We start from the raw sequence: 23,541 nt of genomic DNA, 5'->3' as shown, positions 1-23,541 counted from the left end.
AAATTGTTCGTCATGAGTTACCATTTGCTGATACCATTTGCAAAACTGCATTCGGCGATCAGGATCGTCATTAATAATCGCGTGCAGTAATCGTGGAATGTAAACTTTCCAATTTGCAGCTTTCAGAATTCTTCGTATACTTACACTTCACGTTCACATTGTGTAGCAGACTTCTGTGGAAAATTAACAAACGTTTCCAACACGAGAGCCGACGAAGCAAGACTTGTAGCTGTACACTGTCTTCCTGATCTTCCTTTGTGAATATTACAAATCGTTCTATGCAATTCAAACTTTGAATGATACGTTTAATTGTAAGGCGGGTTGGCGGTTCTGTTTCAAGCTCCAGCCTCCACTGACGTTGCGCTTCAACGGCATTATCAGACTTCAAAAACCACAATACATTATCGTTGCTCGAATGTCAAGCGTGCTCCAGCCGTCTTGTTTTCTCAATACCGAGATGAAAGTACTAACATCTGTTTAGCCAAAGACCATACTGCAACACACTCGTAACTCAAATCGAAACAATATCGATATGTCGATACAGCCTCACAATGAGTGTATACATTTTTCTGGCGGACTCTGTATTTTGATGTTTGCAAACTCGCTCATTAAAAGCTATAGCGTACTTTCCGTTGACTGTTGGAAGAAGCAAGGTTTCACAGTATGAGTAAAGGAAAAAATTATAAATTTCTTATTTGTTAATTACATCACACGGAAAAAATATTTTTGTCATTTTTTTATCCGAAAACTTACACACTCTTGAAACTCTTGGAATTCCTGGATCCGATCGATATCTTGCCAGTATCAATATCGATAACAGGAAAAATTTTTGGGATTCCCGATTCTTGGGATGAATGACCTGCCTATATACCTACTTCAGTTTGTAACGGAACACTCAGAGCGTGAGTCCTGCCCGCACCTGGCCAACCTTTTTAAATGTTTTCATTATGCTATGGTGTTATTAGTCTAATATTTCTGATTAAAAAGTAACTTCTTCCTAAGTAGCAACTTTATTTCTGATTTACTAGGTTAAATATAGCTGGTGTAATCGTGAACAGCATTACACGGTGTAATGTAATTTCTTACTAATACAGCATACGGATTAAGATTCTGTAATTTGCTTGTCTTTTGTCCGCAAATCGACCTGTTCGAAATCCCTCAAGGTTTTCCTTCTTTGCGGGATCTACAAACCACGATGAGCGAACTGAATGAACGAATGAATGAATGAAGCGTTGTAATAAAGAGTATGCCAATCTATATGGACACATTCGTTACGCAAGGATGAAGAAAGTGTCTTATTTAGATATGGACCCAAAAACACTTTGTTCCCGTGCTAGAGCTCATTTTCTACAATCGTTGATAGTGACACCACGCTGCTGCTACGGTCGCAGGTTCGAATCCTGCCTCGGGCATGGATGTGTGTGATGTCCTTAGGTTAGTTAGGTTTGAGTATTTCTATGTCTAGGGGACTGATGACCTCAGATGTTAAGTCCCATAGTGCTTAGAGCCACTTGAACCATTTGAAGTGACACCAACTAAGGGAAATTCACAGGAACACCACGTGCCAGTATACCACAGGAACTCTTTCTTATATGAAACGTTCAAGATGCCCTCCGGTAGCAGCGACACATGCATCAGCGATGCATCGAATCCCGGATGCGACGATGCATCCGTCGAGTGTTGTGCATGGGGGCGCAGCCTTCCATAGTATAGGCTCGTAGAATCTCTCCATCTTGTACTGGGTTTCTATACACAAGCTATTTCAAACGTCCGCACAAGTAAAAGCCTAGTCTCTTCATGTCTGGAGAACGTGAATCCCATGGAATGACTCGACTCTTCCTATGTGGCGGAATCTGTTATCTAGAAACCGACAGGCATCGAAAGTGAACTGAAGAGCACCTGTAGCTGAGTATATGATTCATCGCACTGGTAACGGCTCATCTTCTACGAGGTGGGGTAGAGTACTCTCTAAGAAAGCACTGTAAGTTCGTACCTTGAGCCTGGACGGAAGAACAGGAGGCCTTATTAATCGTCACCAATAATGCCGGCCCAGCAGTAACCAGACATAAACAAAAGGGCGTTTTGAACATTTAATATAAGAAAGAGTTTGTGTTGGTATGCTGGTACGTTGTGTTTCTGTGTGTTTCCAATGATCAACGTAATATGAACAACCGTAGAGATAACTTTTAACATGGCAATAAAGCGTTCCGTGCCCATGTCTGTATATTAGACTACTTATTGTATTTGTGTGTGTGTGTGTGTGTGTGTGTGTGTGTGTGAGGAATATGGTTTGCAACGGCTAATCAACTGCGAGGCACGAGGGAGGGGGCACGCACCCCACACCAAAGTCGTGATCGGGGAAGGAGGGCGATGAGATGCGTTTACGATCCCCTCTCCCGCCACCTCCTACTCCCCCCACCCCCGCCGGCCCGTAGTCACATACTTTGATGGCGGAGTCAAGTCACATAGAAATCATGCAATGGTCAGCAAATTTGGGATAAGTATTTTGGTTGACAGCTATTTTTGCTTATGACTAAACTATCGCATTCTTGAAGCTGTTATCTGTTCGCTGTAATGACTGCCCTAAATCCACCCATATAGTAAGCAATAGAAGATCACAGGAAGAAACGACTTGTCTTAAAGAAGATTTCAGCAACTGGAAAAATGATATAGAAAAGCTGAAAATACACAATAAGAGATTTTTAGCACCAACAGTCTGTGGCAATTAATCGGCGATATGAAAGCAGCACACCTGTGATTGGCAAACTTGCCGGCCGATCAGGAGAAAGCTAGAACCGACCTTGACAGTGATTATCAGATTAGTCAAGGTGCTGTGTCGAACAGGAAACGCACTGAGAGATCATGACGCATCTCGGTGAGAACAAGAACGATGCACATCTACATCTACATCCATACTCCGCAAGCCACCTGACGGTGTGTGGCGGAGGATACCTTGAGTACCTCTATCGGTTCTCCCTTCTGTTCCAGTCTCGTATTGTTCGTGGAAAGAAGGATTGTCGGTATGCCTCTGTGTGGGCTCTAATCTCTCTGATTTTCTCCTCATGGTCTCTCCGCGAGATATACGTAGGAGGGAGCAATATACTGCTTGACTCCTCGGTGAAGGTATGTTCTCGAATCTTCAACAAAAGCCCGTACCGAGCTACTGAGCGTCTCTCCTGCAGAATCTTCCACTGGAGTTTATCTATCATCTCTGTAACGCTTTCGCGATTACTAAATGATCCTATAACGAAGCGCGCTGCTCTCCGTTGGATCTTCTCTATCTCTTCTATCAACCCTATCTGGTACGGATCCCACACTGCTGAGCAGTGAGCAAACAAGCGTACTGTAACCTACTTCCTTTGTTTTCGGATTGCATTTCCTTAGGATTCTTCCAATGAATCTCAGTCTGGCATCTGCTTTACCGACGATCAACTTTATATGATCATTCCATTTTAAATCACTCCTATTGCGTACTCCCAGATAATATATGGAATTAACTGCTTCCACTTGCTGACCTGCTATATTGTAGCTAAATGATAAAGGATCTTTCTTTCTACGTATTCGCAGCACATTACACTTGTCTACATTCAGATTCAATTGCCATTCCCTGGACCATGCGTCAATTCGCTGCAGATCCTCCTGCATTTCAGTACAATTTTCCATTGTTACAACCTCTCGATATACCACAGCGTCATCCGCAAAAAGCCTCAGTGAACTTCCGATGTCATCCACAAGGTCATTTATGTATATTGTGAATAGCAACGGTCCTACGACACTCCCCTGCAGCACACCTGAAGTCACTCTTCCTTCGGAAGACTTCTCTCCATTGAGAATGACATGCTGCGTTCTGTTATCTAGGAACTCTTCAGTCCAATCACACAATTGGTCTGATAGTCCATATGCTCTTACTTTGTTCATTAAACGACTGTGGGGAACTATATGAACGCCTTGCGGAAGTCAAGAAACACGGCATCTACCCGGGAACCCGTGTCTATGGCCCTCTCAGTCTCGTGGGCGAAGAACTGAAGATATGGTCGAAGCGCCGCGCCACTTGGTTGACTCTGGCGGTACAAATACTGGAAATTAAGGCGCACGAGATCCAACGAGACTTTGTGCAACAATTTAAAAATCTTTATTTTCCGGAATTAAGGTTGACTCAACGACGGACGTGGCTGGGCAGGAGCAATTCATTTCTTGCGAACGTTGCGTCGACCGTGAGACGCTCGAAGTAAAATAACTTTTTCTGAGTTCATACAGTCCGGTGTACTCCGGGGCACGAACACTGCCAATACCATTGAAGTCACCCTTATAAGATTCTCACTAGGTTTGGTGTTTTTGTTCATCTATTAATTTGATGGTGCAGCTAATATGTCTGAGCGGAACAAGGCTGTGAAAGAAATTCTTCAAGACTAGCCAAAGAACTGTTACATCCACTGCAGTAATCATTGTTCTGATCTTGCACTACAGGGAGTTTCAAGAAGCTGTGATCCATTCTCCGCTGTCTTGATGACTGCGAAAGACATCTCAAAACTAGCTCTGGAATTCACGAAAGGAAAAACGTGTATGCAGATGTAGTGCTACTACTTCGTTACGATAAAACGGAGTTAAATTCGAAAATTCAACGGCTGATACCAATGTATACGCCTCAGTGGGCTCTAAGGGTAAAGTTATTGAAGTACTGGATGACTAACCGTCTTTCGCCTCAATTAGAGACGAAAGACGGCCAGTCCTATGGAGCTACACGAAGCGTTTCCAACCATCTGAGACTATTTTTTATGTGACAGTCACTATTAAACTGTTTGGACTGTACGAGGAACTAGCCAGATCTCTACAGAGTCCATATTTTATGCCGTCTGGGTGAAACATTGCGTAGACGTTCCAAAAGAGGTACTTGTGATTTTGAGGTCTACGGAAGTATTTGATACGCTGTTGGAGGAAGTAAAAGATTCTTCTAAGAACCTAAATCTGTCTCATGAACGATGATTTAAGGAGGACAGTTTGAAATTATTGATCTTTTTTTGAATGAGATTAGTCGAAGATTCAACCGAAAGGATCAAATGCGACTCTCCCATCTTGAATAGACATTTCTTATGTCATCCCAAACAAATTCTTCATCTACACAACTGGAAGAGCTGTTCGGAGTACACACAGCAGACTTTAACCTGTAGATACTCCACGCACAGCCTGAAATGCTGCAAACTATACGATTGCCATATAGCAATGTATTGTACATGCTATTTAAAGGCTGCTTTTGATTAACGCAGTAGGATTAAAAATCTGTTTCAGGAAGTTATCCGCGTGATCATTCTGATTATGACAGTTCTAGCATCGGCAGCATCCTCTGAGAGGTCAGTCATCGCATTACTACGACTAATCATATCAACAATGACGCAGTGGAGACCTACGATCTACTATTTTCCATTACGTTTATCAAGACGGGGCTGGGGAAAAGTAACTTATGGATGTCATTATAGAATTTGTTTCCCGAAGTGTGGAAGGGCAAACTACGATCTAAACTTGTATGTAAAATTTTTGACTTCTATAAAGGAATGAATATTCATAACTTTTAATAATAATGCATTGTATCTGTTTGTACAACAACATAGCATTGACTGTCTAACTCACCTTGCCACACTGTCGGTATACACGTGTTAATTAACAGTTTTGCTGAAAGACAAATATATGTCTAATTATTTCAGAGCAAAAACAGTATTGGTTGCAAAATTATTTAATGTCAGTGACATTAAGTAATTTCAACAAAGACTGTATTGGTTGCAGAATTATTTAATGTCAATGACATTAAATAATTTCAACAAAGACTGATTTTGTTTTGAAATAATTCTAAACTGATGGCTGTAGCAACCTGCCACAGTGGAATGGATAATTTTGTATGTCCAGTTCACATTAGACAACATCAGTGAGTTGGTTTTGACGTCTAAGGAACAAGTTTGTTTCGTGTACGCTGCAGAAATTTCGCTTGGAAGCCTTTACGCCTTACATATTCTCCATACAGACCCGATCTCTCCCCATGCGACTTCCGTATTTTCGGAGCTCTTAAGAAAGACATTCGTGGCCACCGTGTTTCGGACGAAGAGGTCCTTGCCTGGGTACGATTATGGTTCCACAGGCAAACGCAACGATTTTTTTCCTGAAGGCGTTCACCGGCTTGTCTCACAACGGCATAAATGTATTAAGAAGATATGACGATTACTTTTGAAATAATAAAGAGTTTGCTTATTTTTTCCACCCGTCTCGTTGTCATCTGTCTCCTCCTTATACATCTGTCCGGCTTTTTCCTTTGAGTGAATTACATTTTCCTCATTTGAGGATACAAGTCTCTTGCTAGGGTAGTTCGGTGGTGGGGCTGCCACCTTAACGTACCCTGACCCGCGTGATTTTTCTGTCGGGATTTCCTCCCTTAACCGAAAAGTCCCAGTTAAGGCGCCGGGCACTCGCCTTTCAGCCTCTCACGTCTGCTACACTCCTGACGAGACAGTGCGTTGCCCAACGATTACGCAGTTTTCACCATCGTGGACGTGGGTGTAGGATTTACTGGCGGAGATGCTAAGTGATATCAGAAACATTACCTGAAGTTTTAGTGTCACAGCCTATGAAAACAGAAGATAGAAAAGAGAAGAGAATTCAACAATCCAATATTTCTCCTCTTCCTAGACTATGAGAAGGTTTACGGTAGGATAGGTAGGATAAAATTATGACAAATACTCTCTTACTATAGCGTACCCCGAAAGTTGTTGAATGCCATTAAATCAGTGTACAGTATCACTAAAATCAGTATAAACGATAAGTTATTGCCTGTAAAACAGGAACTAAAAGAAGTGTGTACTCTCTTACTAATTCTTTTTGATTGTTTTTATAATCAGAGTTATAGAAGAATGGAATTTAAAAAATCGCGTGAAGATGGATCTGGGAAGGAACAAATTTATTAACACTATTTTATTTGCAGGTGACCCAAGTTCTCCTACACATAGTGAAAATGCTTCACAAGAAATTGTGTTTAAATTGACTAATATTTCACAAACTTATCAAATGGTTGTATCTGTATACGAATTATGAGTAATGGCAATTCAAGGGAAACACATAAGAAGAGCAAAAATAGCGATAAACATTTAAGTAAAATGAAATGAATGACTGGGGTACCCAAAACAATAGAACAGGTAAATTCGTTTAACTATCTCGGCATAGAAAATCAATACATGATAAATTTGGCTGTAAAACATTATTTATTATTATATATTTTGCCAACAACGCGGTTCGTCTTGTTTAAGGCGTCTTCAGAATAGCCTTCAACGAACCGCTACTACAATACTAAAGAGCTACCTACGTAATCTAAAGTTTTACTAAGTCGGGGTCATGCAATTTTCTGAGAAAAGTTTGTATTTTTCCTTGTAGGCCAATCTGAAGATGCTTGAAACAAAGCAAAACAGGTTATTTGCAAAATATAAAATAATGAAGCCTTTTTTGCAGCCAAGACTGTTCATCTCTTCAAAACATTTATCACCGGTTCCTGTACCATACCGCCATGAATTGTAAAAAGTTAGAACATATTATAAAATTAATTCATATGTAGTTCAAAATATGCAGAAGTATAATGCTATAGATGGTTTTGTAAGGAGGTATCGTGGTACAACTATGACGAAAGCGATAACATTAAGACTACATAACTTGGTAGCTAAGCCAGCTCCTATTTATGATAGGCAAAACTGCATCCTAAGAAAAGAGATGAACGAAAAAATGAAGCAGCTGAGATGAGGTTTCTGAGGTCACTTCTTGGACTAACGCTAAGAGAGAGAGTGTGTGTGTGGAGTGAAGATACAGGACAGTTACTAGGTGTAACAACAATAATGACGAAAGAGATTAGACACTACAAAAAAAGTGGAATGAACACATAATCTGAACGCCTGCCTTAGAGACAACAGTTTTTGTTACATTCCTTTGGTTTCAGAACGAGCCAACATCCATTTCTTCAACGGAAGAAGAAGATGAGATAATCCAGATTTAGATTTTCTGACAAATGATTTTCCAACAGACACGTCTTCGCAGGGAAAAGCCGGCATGTATCACCGACATACGTAGCTCTGGGTTCTTTTGCGGGCACTGGTGTTCCTTGGTGCGAGGACTGGAACCGCGCTAAAAGGAGAGAAAACGTTAGTGACTGGGAGGGAAAAAAACGCGAAGGTAGTTCGCCAGGATTAAATTTTTGGTCCACTCCTATTCCTTATAAATGTGAAAGACCTCGTATTTAACACTCATCAAACGGAGTTGGTACTTTTTGCAGGCGGCAAAGCCCATTAGGGAAAGTAATATAAGAAAGAGAGAAAACAACAGAAGAAATTGTTAATAATGTTTCTAAAAGAATTTTTAAATGGTACTCTGGAAGTGACCTCTCTCTGAATTCTGAGAAAATAAACTATATCCAATTTGAGCAGCCATCAACAAACAGGGCAGAATAGTCCAAATTTTTGGGTATACATATACGCAGTATACATATTCACTAATGAACCCGTCATAAATAATTCACCACGATTTGAGAAGAATAGTAATGTCCACACTACAAACAAAAGAAAAAAATGACGTTTAGTACCATAATTAAAGAAGTTAGCGGCTCATAAAAGAGTTCATTTTGCATCAACAACAGTTTTTGATCATTTGTCCGACAACATAAATCGTCTGACACGTAGCAATGCATGTCCTAATGCTAATCTCAAATCATTCCTCCTGGACAACTTTCGTTCCATAGACGAGTTTTTATTTACAATCTGTTGGGAGTACAAAAAACAGTAGTTTTTAAGGTTAGATACTTGAATGGGGGGGAAGCTTTACATACGGAATGTTTTACAAAGAGGTCCATCTCATGAATACATCCATGGAAGGAGAGGAGTTTGTACGGGGGGTCGGAGAGTGGAGTGTATAAGATTTGCAGACGACATGGTTGTGATGGCAGAGAGTGCAAGAGAGATGGAACAAATGTTAGATGATCTAAACACAAAATTAGAAGCATATGAAATGAAGATTAACAAGAAGAAAACGAAAAGCTTGGAAATTGGAGGAAAGGGGAGAAAATGCCATATGAAAATAGGGGGAGAGGAAATAGAGCAAGTGAAAAACTTCAATTACTTGGGAAGTGTAATAATGGGTGATATGTATTGCTCAACAGAAATTAGGAAAAGAATTGCGATGGCAAAAGAAGGATTCAAGAGGAAACAGAAATTACTTTGCGGACCACTAAACAAAGATCTGAGGAAAAGACTTGCCAAGTGTTACATCTGAAGCGTTGCACTGTATGGTGCGGAGACCCGGACATTGAGGAAGAAAAATGAAAGAAGATTGGAGGCACTAGAGGTGTGAATATGCAGAAGAATGGAAAATGTGAAATGGGAAGACCAAGTAAGGAATGAAGAAGTATTAAGAAGATGGTTCAAATGGCTCTGAGCACTGTGGGACTTAACTGCTGAGGTCATCAGTCCCCTAGAACTTAGAACTACTTAAACCTAACTAACCTAAGGACATCACACACGTCCATGCCTGAGGCAGGATTCGAACCTGCGACCGTAGCGGTCGCGCGGTTCCAGACTGTAGCGCCTAGAACCGCTCGGCCACTCCGGCCGGCCTATTAAGAAGAGTTGGAGAAGAAAGGTACATGCTAAAAGTCATTAGAGAGTTTGAATAGATACAGCTTCCATTTCGTTGTAATTATTTCCATTACTCACCTTGTATAGAACTCAAGCAGCTTAGGCCTACGAAATTACACGGAACCGTTATCCCGCCCACCTATACCAGTTGAAAATCATCTTCTGGACATTGTGATCAGGACACAACGGCGGTGGCGGATCTGAGCCATGTCATATTGTCGTGTAGCAAGTACTCGGCAGCGCAGGCAGCCTCTTACAAAAAATGTGTTGCAGGAGGCTAGCCCTGTCCTACAAGTGTAACTGCTTTACTTCACCGGTTTGATACGTATATTATTTGCTTGCGAATTGTTTGAAAGACGCCGGTATCCAGCATTAAGCTGTAAGTTGTGTGGATCTTGTCCTCGCATGGAACCAACCCGGTCCGGAAACTGGTACGTTCGTTCGAGATTTTACTTTGCATTGAGAACTTATCTTTGTAAACGAAGCAGTTGTCCACTTTTCAATTATAAGTTGCTGTGGACGGCGTTCTCCTCTGGAACCGGCCCGGTTCGAACCCTGGGTCGTAATTTGTGTGATTCTTTTTTAATATATATAACGGACTTACCTTTGTACTTCACATTCTTATGACTGTACTGAGTGAATATTGCACTAATGTTATCTCGGCACTGTTGTAACTATTGCTGGCTGGCTGGTGTTCGTCTTTTAGTGTTTTTATGTTAAATTAATAACGCCTGCACATCGGATTTTTATTGTTCTACTATTGAAATCATAATTATGTTAATATGGCACTTTTGTAACTACTGTTAGTTGTATTGTCTTTGCTGACCAACGCCAAAAATAAATAAATAATAAAAAATGTACGGAAACGAAGTTGTCGGCGAGGGCCGACGGGGTCAGCACAGCACATCCGCTGTTGGTGAACGGCTGGCGTACACAGACCCCAGTATGTTGTCCTAGACAGCGAGTGTTCATCAGAGACAGGAGTATCGTCAGGAGTACCCCCAGGGAAGTGAGACAGGACCGCTGTCATCCTCTATACAGGGTGTTACAAAAAGGTACGGCCAAACTTTCAGGAAACATTCCTCACACAAAAAAAAATGGTTCAAATGGCTCTGAGCACTATGGGACTCAACATCTTAGGTCATAAGTCCCCTAGAACTTAGAACTACTTAAACCTAACTAACCTAAGGACATCACACACACCCATGCCCGAGGCAGGATTCGAACCTGCGACCGTAGCAGTCCCGCGGTTCCGGACTGCAGCGCCAGAACCGCTAGACCACCGCGGCCGGCTTCCTCACACACACAAATAAAGAAAAGATGTTATGTGGACATGTGTCCGGGAACGCTTAATTTCCATGTTAGAGCTCATTTTAGTTTCGTCAGTATGTACTTGTCTTCCTCGATTCACCACCAGTTGGCCCAATTGAAGGAAGGTAATGTTGACTTCGGTGCTTGTGTTGACATGCGACTCATTGCTCTACAGTACTAGCATCAAGCACATCAGTACGTACCATCAACAGGTTAGTGCTCATCACGAACGTGGTTTTGCAGTCAGTGCAATGTTTACAAATGCGGAGTTGGTAGATGCCCATTTGATGTATGGATTAGCACGGGGCAATAGCCGTGGCGCGGTACGTTTGTATCGAGACAGATTTCCAGAACGAAGGTGTCCCGACAGGAAGACGTTCGAAGCAATTGATCGGCGTCTTAGGGAGCACGGAATATTCCAGCCTGTGACTCGCGACTGGGGAAGACCTAGAACGACGCGGACACCTGCAATGGACGAGGCAATTCTTCGTGCAGTTGACGATAACCCTAATGTCAGCGTCAGAGAAGTTGCTGCTGTACAAGGTAACGTTGACCACGTCACTGTATGGAGAGTGCTACGGGAGAACCAGTTGTTTCCGTACCATGTACAGGGTATGCAGGCACTATCAGCAGCTGATTGGCCTCCACGGGTACACTTCTGCGAATGGTTCATCCAACAATGTGTCAATCCTCATTTCAGTGCAAATGTTCTCTTTACGGATGAGGCTTCATTCCAACGTGATCAAACTGTAAATTTTCACAATCAGCATGTGTGGGCTGACGAGAATCCGCACGCAATTGTGCAATCACGTCATTAACACAGATTTTCTGTGAACGTTTGGGCAGGCATTGTTGGTGATGTCTTGATTGGGACCCATGTTTTTCCACCTACGCTCAATGGAGCACGTTATCGTGATTTCATACGGGATACTCTACCTGTGATGCTAGAACATGTGCCTTTACAAGTACGACACAACATGTGGTTCATGCACGATGGAGCTCCTGCACATTTCAGTCGAAGTGTTCGTACGCTTCTCGACAACAGATTCGGTGACCCATGGATTGGTAGAGGCGGACCAATTCCATGGCCTCCACGCTCTCCTGACCTCAAGCCTCTTGACTTTCATTTATGGGGGCATTTGAAAGCTCTTGTCTACGCAACCCTGGTACCAAATGTAGAGACTCTTCGTGCTCGTATTGTGGACGCCTGTGATACAATACGCCATTCTCCAGGGCTGCATCAGCGCATCAGGGATTCCATGCGACGGAGGGTGGATGCATGTATCCTCGCTAAAGGAGGACATTTTGAACATTTCCTGTAACAAAGTGTTTGAAGTCACGCTGGTACGTTCTGTTGCTGTGTGTTTCCATTCCATGATTAATGTGATTTGAAGAGAAGTAATAAAATGAGCTCTAACATGGAAAGTAAGCGTTTCCGGACACATGTCCACATAACATATTTTCTTTCTTTGTGTGTGAGGAATGTTTGCTGAAAGTTTGGCCGTACCTTTTTGTAACACCCTGTATACCTAAATGATGTGGCGGACAGGGTGGGCAGCAATCGGCGATTATTTGCTGCTGATGCCGTGGTGTACGGTAAGGTATCGAAGTTGAGTGACTGTAGGAAAATACAAGTCGGCTTAGACAAAATTTCCAGTGGTGTGATGAATCGCAGCTACCTCTAATTGGTTCAAATGGCTTGAGCACTATGGGACTTAACTTCTGAGGTCATCAGTCCACTAGAACTTAGAACTACTTAAACCTAACTAACCTAAGGACATCACACACACCCATGCCCGAGGCAGGATTGGAACCTGCGACCGTAGCGGTCGCGCGGTTCCAGACTGTAGCGCCTAGAACCGCTCGGCCACCCTGGCCGGCACCTATAATTGTGGAAAGATGTAACTTAACGCGGGTTAGGAAGACCATCTCCGTAATGTTCATGCGACCATCATGATGCTGTAAACAGAACCTGGATTCATCCGAAAAAATGACGTGTTGCCATTCGTGCACCCAGGTTCGTCGTTGAGTACACCATCGCAGGCGCTCCTGTCTGTGTTGCACCGTCAAGGGTAACCGCAGCCACGGTCTCCAAGCTGATAGTCCATGCTGCTGCAAACGTCGTCGAACTGTTCGTGCAGATGGTTGTTGTCTTGCAAACGTCCCCATCTGTTGGCTCATGGATCGAGACGTGGCTGCACGATCCGTTACAGCCACGCGGATAAGATGCCTGTCATCTTGACTGCTAGTGATACGTGGCCGTTGGGATCCACTACGGCGTTCCGTATTACCCTGCTGAACACATCGATTCCATATTCTGCTAACGGTCGTTGGATCTCGACCAACGCGAGCAGCACTGTTGCGATAAGATAAACCGCAATCGCGATAGGCTACAATCCGACCTTTATCAAAATCGGAAACGTGATGGTACGCATTTCTCCCCCTTACACGAGGCATCACAATAACGTTTCACCAGGCAACGCTGGTCAACTGCTGTTTTGTGTATGAGAAATCGGTTAGAAAGTTTCCTCATGTCAGCACGTTGTAGGTGTCACCACCGGCGCCAGCCTTGTGTGAATGCTCTGAAAAGCTAATCATTTGCAATTCACAGCATCTTCTTCCTGTCGGTTAAATTTCACGTCTGTAGCACGTCATCTTCGTGGTGTAGCTATTTTAATGGCCAGTAGTGTAGTTTTGTCCATGTCGGAGCTAAGTGAATTGGAGAGTGGGCAAATTGTGCTCACACGATGGGCGCTTCCGTAGCCGAGGTAACCGAAGTGTTCAGCGTTTCAAGAGGCGCCATTTCAATGATTTATACCGCGTTTAAGGAGAGCGGAAAAACATCATCATCAAGTCACAGTGCAGAGTTAAGTGTGCATTGAGTGAACGTGACGGATGGTCATTGAAGAGTATTGTAGGCAGACGTTTTAACCACTAAGCCACGATAAGAGTGGAACAAGGCGGGGGTTCAGTGATAATATTTCGTTGTGCTGCATGGACGCCTTGGTTACTCTGTAAGATCGCATTACCGCCAAGGACTACGTGACCATTTCGACTGATCTGGTCCACCCCATCGTACAATGTTTGTTCTCCGATAATAATGCTGTGTTCAAACACTGTAGGGCTCCTTTTCACACAGTTCGCATCGTCCGGGGATCGTTATGCGAGCACGTGGACGAATTATCGAATTTCTCCTGGCCACCACAGTCGCCACGTTTTAACTTTATTGAGCCTTGGAGGGAGGGTTGTGGGATCGCTGTTCACCATCGAACATCGTCACCGGAACTTCCCACTATTTTGCAGGATGAATGGTTTCAGATTCCCTCGAAAACTGCGCAGGACCTATGTTTATCTATTCCGAGACGCATGGAAGTTGTTTAGAATGGCAGCGGATTTCCTAAACCGTATTAGACGTGGTAATGCGTTGCGTTTCTTGTGTTTCCATAATTTTGTCCACTCCCTGTATGTACAGTGTAACTTTTAATCCGTCTTGATTGCAAAGTGTTTGCCGGCCGGTGTGGCCGTGCGGTTCTAGGCGCTTCAGTCTGGAACCGCGTGACCGCTACGGTCGCAGGTTCGAATCCTGCCTCGGGAATGGATGTGTGTGATGTCCTTAGGTTAGTTAGGTTTAAGTAGTTCTAAGTTCTAGAGGACTGATGACCTCAGAAGTTAAGTCCCATAGTGCTGAGAGCCATTTGAATCATTTTTGCGAAGTGTTTATTCATATGACCGGTTTAGGTTCCTTTAGAACCATCTTCAGATCTGATATTTCGGTTACAGGAGTAACCCGTCCAAATACGGCAACTTTCAGTTGCTGCGTCACATGTCACATCTGTCTGAAACCGATCATATGAATAAACACTTTGCAGTCAAGACGGGTTAAAAGTTACATTGTAAAATCACTGATCGCGGCTATCCTATGAGACATTGTGTCTGTTTTTGCAAACCCTGTATGTACGCCTCTGTACACACTTCTTCGCCCAAACATTTATTTTTTCTTAACTTTTTGCTTTTCGTCACGATTTTTCTTTAATAACGAAGACTGTGGCGGCTGTTCTACTTTTTAAGCACGATTATGTAAACATCCCGTTGCCTATCTCACGAGGCGATTCTAGTGGAAATGCTTCTGCAAGTAACTGCAGCAAGTTGCTGAAATTAATTTGGCCAGGCGATGTGCAGAAATAAAGTTGCGCAAGTTTTTGTTCTCGTGTAAACGTCTCGGCAAGTGCTTGCAGAAACTACTCGCGGAAGTTAGTAGCTAGTGGACACGCGCATGAAGTTAGACGTCGCAAAAGCCGTCGGCCGGCAGCGAGGTCTCTCGTGACGGGAGCCGAGTATTCCCGCGAGGGGGAAAGTGTGGTTCTACTGGTAAGGAGCAATACCTGCGGTCCTTTTGTGCTCGCTTCACCTTTCTGCGGGGCACGGGCCCAAGACCCCCGGTGTTACGTCAGAGCGCCACGCACGCGCGCCTTCCCTTCTCTCCACACACACACACACACACACACACACATACATACACGTTCGTACACGTACCGGCTGGGGAAGCCTGCGTCTGGACGGGTGGCAGAGCACCTGGCAGGGCCAGTCGGAAGGAGTGGCCGGCGCAGATCTGAGCGTAGCTGAGCTTCCGCGAGCAGAGCCTGCCATGATCGTGGTCGCCGCGTCTCCGCCGACACTGACGCTTTGCCTCAAGTTGCCTCTGTGAGTACCGCAGCACTGCGACGGGTGGACGGCTGCGTCTCACCTGCCTGCCACGCGACTCGCCAACCGTCCTCCATTTTTGGCAGCGCTTCCGATTCTCGCAGGCCTCCTTATCCGCCGGTCACCTTTTTGTTAACGAAGTGACTGCGTGGAGCCACTGAGTGCGTGCAACCATTACCGTGTTCGAAACTTTCAACGAGGGAGCAACGGAATGGAAATTCGATTGAAGCGATTACCTGACACCATTGCTCTCAGGTTTTCTCGGCGTGATCGATCAATGGTGTGCTTCCGGGTGTTCTGCCGAGTTCCATTTTATGCACAATATTTCGTCGACCGATCCAGCCGTCTCCTTTAGGCGCAGCGAGTTTTTGCTGTTGGTGTACTCTCTGCCTGGATTTGAATTAGACTCTCGACTATAATTGTTGGTGTCGCGCCGCTGTTACTGGCCGGTTTTATTCACTCTTGTAAATGTTACAAGAATAAGATGCTCTCGAAAACTCGTTGCTAGTTACAGAAGTTGCTTACAAGGGAACCTCCCCATCGCACCTCCCTCAGATTTAGTTATAAGCTGGCACAGTGGATAGGCCTTGAAAAACTGAACACAGATCAATCGAGAAAACAGGAAGAAGTTGTGTGGAACTATGAAAAAAATAAGCAAAATATACAAACTGAGTAGTCCATGCGCAAGATGGGCAACATTCAGGATAGAGTGAGCTGTGAAGCGCCCTGGTCCCGTGGTTAGCGTGAGCAGCTGCGGAACGAGAGGTCCCTGGTTCAATTCTTCCCTTGAGTGAAAAGTTTAATTTTTTATTTTCAGACAATTATCAAAGTTCAGGCACCCACACATAATCAACTTCGCTCTCCAAAATTCCAGGACATGTTCAGATTTGCTTGGACATATGCAGGATTTGACGATCTACACACGGAAAAATTTGAAAACGTTAAAAACAGATGTTTTGACAGAGCACAGGGAAAACTGTGTGACTGTGAAACTGCTGCATTCATTTGTTGCAGTTTTTGTGACCAACTCTTATGTTTTCATCACTTTTTTGGGAGTGATTATCACACCCACAAGAAAACCTAAATCGAGCAAGGTAGAAGAATCTTTTTACCCATTCGCCAAGTGTAGAAGTTAGGTGGGTCGACAACATATTCCTGTCATGTGACGCACACGCCGTCACCAGTGTCGTATAGAATATATCAGATGTGTTTTCCGGTGGAGGAATCGGTTGACCTAGGACCTTGCGATCAAATGTTTTCGGTTCCCATTGGAGAGGCACATCCTTTCGTCTACTAATCGCACGGTTTTGCGGTGTGGTCGCAAAACACGGACACTAAACTTATTACAGTGAACAGAGACGTCAGTGAACGAAAGCACAGATCACAACTTTGCGAAAATAAAAAAAGTAAACTTCTCACTCGAGGGAAGACTTGAACCAAGGATCTCTCGTTCCGCAGTTGCTCACGCTAACCACGTGACCACGGCGCTCCTCAGCTCACACTATCCGGAATGTTGCCTATCTTGCGCATGGACTACTCAGTTTGTATATTTTGCTTAGGCACTCCCGGCAATCTGCACACGCCGACTGTGTTCTTCAACCAATAGAGATAGTACAGAGGTTAGTACACCGAACTCGCAATTTGTAGAACGGCGGTTCAAGCCCGCGTCGGCCATCCAGGTTTAGGTTTTCCGTAATTGCCCTAAATCGCTTGAGGCAAATGCCGTGATGGCTCCCTTAGAAGAGCATAGCTGATTTCCTCCCCCATCTTTCCCTAATGCGAGCTTGTGCTCCGTCTCTAATTACCTCGATGTCGACGGGACATCAAACACTAATCTCCTTCGTACCTCTGGTAGTCATATCCTGGAAAATCCTGAACCCGAGTTCGATTTCCAAATCCCACTACGCCCTTCAAATGGTTCAAATGGCTCTGAGCACTATGCGACTTAACTTCTGAGGTTATCAGTCGCCTAGAACTTAGAACTAATTAAACCTAACTAACCTAAGGACATCACACACATCCATGCCCGAGGCAGGATTCGAACCTGCGACCGTAGCGGTCGCTCGGCTCCAGACTGTAGCGCCTAGAACCGCACGGCCACTCCGGCTGACAACTACGCCTTTCGATCCTCTTTTGTTTTCACGAGTCCGCACTGATACTTTGTGAAACGCAAATTATCTCAGCGTTTCCTAGCTCTGGCGGATTCAACGGTCAGCGTGATTTTAATAAACTGAGTGCTGAATTCCAAGCCTTGTTTAAATTCGTACTTTCGTCCTTGTTTATTAGGCTTTCTGTCGTCTTTATTTCCACAGACTCTTTAATCGTGCTGTTCCAGGAATTTTGCTTTTGCACTACGATACTGCTCTCGACGTATTTCATTTCAATGATTATATTCGAGGCACTGTAATGTTAAAGACGATCTAATTCTCTGAACGCCGGGTGCGTATTGCATTCCATGTGAACATGGTATATTTCTTACCTGTGGCAGACCATTGGAACAGTCTAGGAGAGACGTAAGGAGCATCAGTGACACACTCAACGAAAACAACCGAGCTAATCAGCTGTCGTCGGGCACTGCCTCGAACGTAATCACGAAATGAAATATGATGAATCCATTGTCGTGGTGTGCAAATGCCAAATTCTTGCGACAGCACACTTTACAAGTCTATCGAAATAAATGTGTCAGGAAACCTAATAAGAAGGCGTGAACGTTTCAATTTAAATAACGCTCGGGTTGTGAAAAAAAAAAAGAAACAGAGAGAATATACGTTTCACGGAATATCTTTGCCAACAAAGGAGCATCAAAGGGTGCAATGGGATTCGGGAATCGAACTCGGCTATAAACAGCGGCGTGAAGTCAACAATAGTTCACAGTCTGGATACGGAGAGTAGGCAGTGTGTACACACAACGGCAAAACTCTCAGCACCTGAAGAAGACGACTGGGTCGACGTCGCAATGTTGTACAGAAAATGGAGACAATAACTTGGCAGAACACCCGGAAGCACAGCAGTGACTCCGTTTCGTTTTGTCTGCTCGGAGGTGCTCACATGTTCGCTGTAACGAATTGGCGACAGTGTGCGTTGGCCTATAAGGGACAGTTGGCAAATTAACTGCTTGCGCGTGTGTAATGAAATGAGCTATGTTACGTGCATTCGACGTGAGCCACCTTGCGAAATGTGGCACAGGACACTCTGCTATTATAATTTTCCTGCTTTCCTGTTTGAGTCGCGAATGATGTGTGGCAAGAAGGACTGTCGGCGAGACGGATTGCTGATGAATAATTCATGCGTCCGTTCTGACCGGTTGTTTGGCGATCGTTCTTTTGGGCGACCGAACGTGATGCAGTTGTATATAAGACACAGCACTCGTTTCCAGGAAAAATTGAGTTCATATCCCGTCTGTCCTTCCAGATATAGGTTTTACCATTCTCTCATAAACCACACAAAGTGGGGACAGGTTTTATAACTGCTCGCTGTTCAGAATGCAATAATGCTCTGTAATTGTTATACATTATTAAAGCTTAAGACGAAATGAACAATATGTACCAAATGATAATCTAACAAACATAACCTAAACCGTAAGCACATTCATAGTTACTGTCTAATTATAATATGCTTAAATCTTAATAGTTAGTAAATAGAACACAACACTTGCTTAGGTAACTACATATAGCTTTCAATATTCAGTTATTCATCCCACTATACTTCTGCATTCTTTTATGTTTTAGCCGGCCGGAGTGGCCGAGCGGTTCTAAACGATACAGTCTGGAACCGCGTGGCCGCTACGGTCGCAGGTTCGAATCCTGCCTCGGGCATGGATGTGTGTGATGTCCTTAGGTTAGTTAGGTTTAAGTAGTTCTAAGTTCTAGGGGACTGATGACCTCAGCAGTTGAGTCCCATAGTGCTCAGAGCCATTTGAACCATTTTTTAAGTTTAAGAGGTTATAGAATTCCAAAGAACTGTATTTCAGATTAACTTTCACCATCATTATTTCTTTTTAAGTGTCTACTTTCATTTCAGTTTTGATGTCCGTAACTTATTCATCAAAGAAAATTCACGCTTGACTGCTGTATTTGTAACAGGAATACGTAACACAAACTCCACAATGTTAGAAATGTTTTCATAAGATATATGTCATACTGTGAAGTGGCGGAACATTTGTAGCCAGTGCATATCAATGTCAGTTTTTTCTGTGCTCTATTTCTCATGACTGCCAACCTTGTGTTACTCGTTATGAGTCTTTATGGGGTTCATCATGACAGGTAAATAACTTACAGAAACTAGCGATTAACGCTGTGAATACAGCTAATCAGTTAATGATTAAATTACTTCTCAGTTAAACGTTCCCAAATGCCCCCTCTGTTTCTTCTTCTGGAATCAGTTGACCAATGTGCTCCTATCTTGAAGTCAAACAAATAACTAGGTGCTGTGGACAGGGTTTTCCCATCGGAATTTTTTTAAAATATTTTTGGATTTTGGTCTAGATTTTCGGCTGTCGAACAAGGTTCGTGACACTTTAGGGTCGGGGAATTCTTTCGGAGCTTTGCCTTCTGGCTAACATAACGTGAATAGCAGAGCATTATGTGGTTTAGATCTGCCGATTCTGAAAGGAGATGTATGCTGTATGGAGAGTTTAAATTTTTGATTGTTTAGAGATGTACAGGGTTACTCTTGTGCTGATTTTGCGTTCTTGTTGTTGGCGTTATTTTATGTCGGAGATGTTTGAACTCTTGAGTACGGTGTTATTTTAGTAATGAGCGTCCTCTCGTGATGATACCATTTACTAAGTCAACAACAATGCAGCAGTTGTGAGGGGGGTACAGGTATCTTTTTTGAGTCATAGACGAGCATTTGAATACCGTTTGTACCCTCCATTTCAAACTATGTTTTGCCAAAATGTATGTTCGTTAGTTAAAATATTAGTGTAGTGCTGGTTTTGTTCGGTGTTAATTTCATGTTCGAGGTACTGTTGGGACGTCGTGCGGTGATGCGAGATCTGTATTCCTTTCCCCTAGCCGGCCGTTGGTGGCCGAGCGGTTCTGGCGCTACAGTCTGGAACCGCGCGACCGCTACGGTCGCAGGTTCGAATCCTGCCTCGGGCATGGATGTGTGTGTTGTCCTTAGGTTAGTTAGGTTTAAGTAGTTCTAAGTTCTAGGGGACTTATGACCTCAGCAGTTGAGTCCCATAGTGCTCAGAGCCATTTGAACCTTTCCCCTATTTCAGTTAAACGTTGCCGAATGCCCTCTCCGTTACTTTCAACAACCCCTGAATCCTTTAATTTATCCAGTCCCATCTTCATAATTTGCTATATTTTTGCAATCCCTTCAGATTTAATCTACAGTTCATAACTAATAAATTATGATCAGAGTCTACATCTGTCCCTGGAAATGTCAGACAGTTTAAAATCTGGTTTCGAATCTCTGGTTTACCATTACATCAGCGATAGGAAATCTTCCAGTGTTTCCATGTGCCTTCCACGTATACACCCTTCTTACATGATTCTTTAGGCATACGTTAGCAGTGATTAAATTATGTGCTGCGATAAATTTCTCTTTCATTCCTTTTCCCCAGTTCATGTTCACGCAGTAGTTTTCCATCTCTTTCCTTTCCTACCATCGAATTCCAGTGACACCTCACAACTAACTTTGCTCCTTAATTATCTGAATAATTTATTGTATCTCATCACACTTTCTTTCAATCTCTTCATTATCTGATAAACTAGTACTCACATAAACTTGTACTATTGCGCCAGGATAATGATATTACAGAATTCGCATCGAGAACAGCTACCAACATGAGTTACGTAGAAATACACTACCGGCCATTAAATTTACTACACCACGAAGATGACGTGCTACAGACACGAAATTTAGCCGACAGGAAGAAGGAAAATGATTAGCTTTTCGGAGCATTCACACGAAGTTGGCGCCGGTGGCAACACCTACAACGTGCTGACATTAGGAAAGTTTCCAACCGATTTCTCATACACAAACAGCAGTTGGCCGGCGTTGCCTGCTGAAATGCTGTTGTGATGCCTCGTGTAAGGAGGAGAAATGCGTACCATCACGTTTCCGACTTTGATATAGGTCGGATTGTAGCCTATCGCGATTGCGGTTTATCGTATCGCGACATTGCTGCTCGCGTTGGTCGAGATCCAATGACTGTTAGCATAATATGGAATCGGTGGTTTCAGGAGGGTAATACGGAACGCCGTGCTTGATCCCAACGGACTTGTATTAGTAGCAGTCGAGATGACAGGCATCTTATCCGCGTGGCTGTAACGGATCGTGCAGCCACGTCTCGATCCATGAGCCAACAGATGGGGACGTTTGCAAGACAACAACCATCTGCACGAACAGTTCGACGACGATTGCAGCAGCAGGGTCTATCAGCTCGGAGACCATGGCTGCGGTTACCCTTGACGCTGCATCACAGACAGGAGCGCCTGGGATAGTGTACTCGACGACGAACCTGGGTGCACGAATGGCAACACGTCATTTTTTCGGATGAATCCAGGTTCTGTTTACAGCATCATGATGGTCGCATTCGTGTTTGGCGACATCTCGGTGAACACACATTGGAAGCGTGTATTCGTCATCGCCATACTGGCGGTATCACCCGGCGTGATGGTATGGGGTGCCATTGGTTTCACGTCTCGGTCACTTTTTTTCGCACTGACAGCGCAGAACAGTGGCGTTACATTTCAGATGTGTTACGACCCGTGGCTCTACCCTTCATTCGATACCTGCGAAACCCTACATTTCAGCAGGATAATGCACGACCGCATGTTGCAGGTCATGTACGGGCCTTTCTCGATACACAAAATGTTCGACTGCTGCCCTGGCCAGCACATTCTCCAGATCTCTCACCAATTGAAAACGTCTGGTCAATGGTGGTCGAGCAACTGGCTCGTCACAATACGTCAGTCACTATTCTTGATGAACTGTGGTATCTGTTGACGCTGCATGGGCAGCTATACCTGTACACGCCATCCAAGCTCTGTTTGACTCAATGCCCAGGGGTATCAAGGCCGTTATTACGGCCAGATGTGGTTGTTCTGGGTACTGATTTCTCAGGATATATGCACCCAAATTGCGTGAAAATGTTATCACATGTCAGTTCTAGTATAATATATTTGTCCAATGAATACCCGTTTATCATCTGCATTTCTTACTGGTGTAGCAATTTTAATGACCAGTAGTGTAAACATCCTCCGAACATCACTTGATAAAAGCAAGTCTTCTGGTCCAGACTGTATACCAGTTAGGTTCCTTTCGGAGTACACTGATTCATTAGCTCCATACTTAACAATCACATATAACCGTTCGCTCGACGAAAGATCCGTACCCAAAGACTGGAAAGTTGCACAGGTCGCACCAATATTCAAGAAAGGTAGTAAGAGTAATCCACAAAATTACAGGCCCATATCGTTAACGTCGATATGCAACAGTATTTTGGAACATATATTGTGTTCAAACATAATGAATTACCTCGAAGGAAACTGTCTATTGACACACAGTCAACATGAGTTTAGAAAACATCGTTCCTGTTGAACACAACTAGCTCTTTATTCATATGAACTGTTGTGTGCTATTGACAATGAATTTCAGATCGATTCCGTATTTCTGGATTTCCGGAAGGCTTTTGACACTGTACCACACAACCGGCTTGTAGAGAAATTGCGTGCTTATGGAATATCGTCTCAGTTATGTGACCGGATTTGTGATTTCCTGTCAGAGAGGTCAGAGTTCGTAGTAATTGCCGGAAAGTTGTCGAATAAATCAGAAGATCAAAATAAGTTGCAAAACGATTTAGAAAAGATATCTGGATGGTGAGAAAATTGGCAGTTGACCCTAAATAACGAAAAATGTGAGGTCA

General features: G+C 43.6%; 1 protein-coding gene across 1 annotated transcript in view; it reads left to right on the top strand.

Annotated features, from left to right (window-relative positions):
• The first annotated feature begins 15,641 nt into the window (after nucleotides 1-15,641).
• The window catches only part of LOC126262246 (G1/S-specific cyclin-E), a 197,140-nt gene continuing 189,240 nt past the window's right edge, over nucleotides 15,642-23,541 (top strand). Inside the window, exon 1 of the mRNA XM_049958731.1 lies at nucleotides 15,642-15,662. The gene's annotated coding sequence lies outside the window, so the exon portion shown is untranslated. The remainder of the gene's footprint in view (nucleotides 15,663-23,541) is intronic.

The sequence above is a fragment of the Schistocerca nitens genome, chromosome 6, assembly GCF_023898315.1.
Source record: "Schistocerca nitens isolate TAMUIC-IGC-003100 chromosome 6, iqSchNite1.1, whole genome shotgun sequence".
Lineage (NCBI taxonomy): Eukaryota > Metazoa > Arthropoda > Insecta > Orthoptera > Acrididae > Schistocerca > Schistocerca nitens.
The sequence above is the reverse complement of the archived record's forward strand: the minus strand, read 5'-3'. Positions and strand labels throughout refer to the sequence as shown.